The following is a 2791-nucleotide window of genomic DNA, read 5'->3' as shown; positions in this document are numbered from 1 at the left end:
TACGTGTACAGGACTAACCCATTTGCTATCAGATATAGGATATATGATACATGCCTCTAATAACTTGGTTATTTCCTTCTTCACTACCTCACTCAGGATCGGGTTTAGTCTCCTCTGGTGTTCCCTAGAGGTTTTACAGTCTTCTTCTAGCATGATGCGGTGCATACAAATAGAAGGACTTATTCCTTTGAGATCGGTGATGTTGTATCCTAGTGCGGTTGGATATTTTCTTAAGATATGCAGGAGTTTTTCTGTTTCGAGTCTTCCTAGGTCTGCATTAACTATCACTGGTCGTTCAAGTTCTAAGTCTAGGAATTCATATCTTAGATTTTTGGGAAGTGTTTTCAGGTCTAGGGTTGGTTTCTTAAGGCATTGCGTAGGATCCGGTGTTATTGCTAGACATTGGTTAAGTTTGTCTTCTACAAGATAGTCAGATGATTTGTCTTTTTCTAACTCTGTTTCTTTTATGCATTCATCGATGATATCCATGAAGTAACATGTATCTTCTATTGCAGGTGCTTTCAAAAATTGGGAAAGAATGAACTCAATTTTCTCTTCTCCTACTTCGAAGGTGAGTCGTCCTCGTTTTACGTCTATGATCGCACCGGCGGTTGCTAAGAACGGTCTTCCCAGTATGATGGGTGTAACTTCATCTTCTCTAATGTCCATAATTATAAAATCGGTTGGAATGTAGAATTGACCTATGCGCACGGGAACGTTTTCAAGAATTCCTACAGGATATCTGACGGAACGATCTGCTAGTTGCACAGACATTTTAGTTGGTCTTAATTCTCCCATTTCCAGTTTCTTGCATATGGATAAAGGCATAACACTAATACCGGCTCCTAAATCGCATAAGGCTTTATCTATGATAAATTTTCCTATGTGACAGGGTATAGAGAAACTACCCGGATCTTTTAGTTTAGGAGGCATATTCTGGATTATAGCGCTACATTCCACGGTGAGTGTGACAGTTTCGCTATCTTCAAGTTTCCTTTTATTAGAAAGAATTTCTTTTAAGAACTTAGCATATGAGGGCATCTGCGTAATAGCTTCTGTAAACGGAATTGTGACGTTTAATTGTTTTAGTAGGTCAACAAATTTTTTAAATTGGCCCGCATCTTTGGTTTTAATAAGCCTTTGAGGGTAAGGGATAGGTGGTTTATAAGGTGGTGGAGGTACATAAGGTTCTTTCTTTTCTACGGTTTCCTTATTACTCTCTTCCGTTTCCTTAGGTTTATTTTCTTCCTCAGTTGGCTTTTTAGGGTTTTGGTTTTCTATCCTTGGATCAGACGGTCCTTTCACTTCCGTTCCACTTCTTAGTATGATTGCGTGAGCGTGGCTTCTTGGGTTAGGTTGGGGCTATCCAGGAAACGTACCAGTTGGGGCAGCAGTAGGTGCTTGTTGTTGAGCTACTTGTGATATTTGCGTTTCCAGCATTTTGTTATGGGTAGCCAGGGCATCTACTTTACTTGCTAGTTGTTTAATTTGTTCGCCAGTGTGTACATTCTGGTTTAAGAAATCTTTATTGGTTTGCTGTTGAGAAGCTATGAAGTTTTCCATCATGATTTCCAAGTTGGATTTCCTAGGGGCGTTATTGTTGGGTGTAGATGGGATCGGCTTTTGATATCCCGGAGGTATAGCTGGGGCTTGATTTGGAGATTGTCCAGGTGCGTATAAAGCGTTATTACTCTTATATGAAAAATTTGGATGATTCTTCCAGTTTGAGTTATAGGTATGCGAGTAGGGGCTTCCTTGAGCATAGTTTACTTGCTCCGCTTGGATTCCTGTTAGGAGTTGACAATCTGCAGGAGTGTGACCTTGGATTCCACAAACTTCGCAATTCTGAGTTATGGCAACCACGGTGGCTGGAGGTAATACATTTAAACTTTCAATTTTCTGGACCAGAGCATCCACTTTTGCATTAACATGATCAAGGTTACTTATCTCGTACATGCCAGTTTTCGTTTGAGGTTTTTCCACCATTGTTCGTTCGCTTCCCCACTGATAGTGGTTTTGGGCCATGCTTTCGATAAGTTGGTAAGCATCAGCATAAGGTTTGTTCATTAGTGCACCACCTGCGGCAACGTCTATTGTTAACCTCGTGTTGTACAAGAGACCATTATAGAAGGTATGAATTACTAACCAGTCCTCTAGACCATGGTGTGGACAAAGTCTCATCATGTCTTTGTATCTTTCCCATGCTTCGAAAAGAGACTCGTTATCTTTCTGTTTAAATCCATTTATCTGGGCTCTCAACATAGCTGTTTTGCTCGGCGGAAAATATCGGGCAAGAAAGACTTTCTTCAACTCGTTCCATGTGGTGACTGAGTTGGAAGGAAGAGACTGGAGCCATCTTCTAGCGCTATCTCTTAACGAGAAAGGAAAAAGACGAAGTCGAATTGCCTCTGAAGTGACACCATTAGCTTTAACAGTATCAGCGTATTGAACAAATACGGATAAATGAAGGTCTGGATCCTCGGTAGGATTTCCAGAGAATTGGTTTTGTTGTACTGCCTGCAACAGTGAAGGTTTAAGTTCGAAGTTGTTTGCTTCGATTGCGGGTGGAGCAATACTCGAATGCGGCTCATCTTGCGATGGAGCGGCGTAATCTCGAAGAGCACGAGCTGGTTCTGCCATCTCGGGTATCGAAGGGAAAAGATTTTTGAAATCAGGAATTTCGCTAGGTGGAAGATTGTTTGCAGCACGATATTCCCGAATTCGTCGTAAGACTCGGAGATATAGTTCGATATCGTTGATTCGTAAGTAGTACGGCTCGCCTTGTGAGCGA

At 41.4% G+C, this 2791-nt stretch overlaps 1 non-coding gene across 1 annotated transcript; it reads left to right on the top strand.

The window, feature by feature from the left end:
• Positions 1-2155: 2155 nt before the first annotated feature.
• Positions 2156-2262, top strand: LOC127098716 (small nucleolar RNA R71). Its single transcript, XR_007793418.1, has one exon. It is a non-coding gene; the product is annotated as a small nucleolar RNA R71 (small nucleolar RNA).
• Positions 2263-2791: the final 529 nt, after the last annotated feature.

Source organism: Lathyrus oleraceus, chromosome 6 (assembly GCF_024323335.1).
Source record: "Lathyrus oleraceus cultivar Zhongwan6 chromosome 6, CAAS_Psat_ZW6_1.0, whole genome shotgun sequence".
Taxonomy (NCBI): domain Eukaryota; kingdom Viridiplantae; phylum Streptophyta; class Magnoliopsida; order Fabales; family Fabaceae; genus Lathyrus; species Lathyrus oleraceus.
This window is presented reverse-complemented; position numbering and strand designations above follow the sequence as displayed.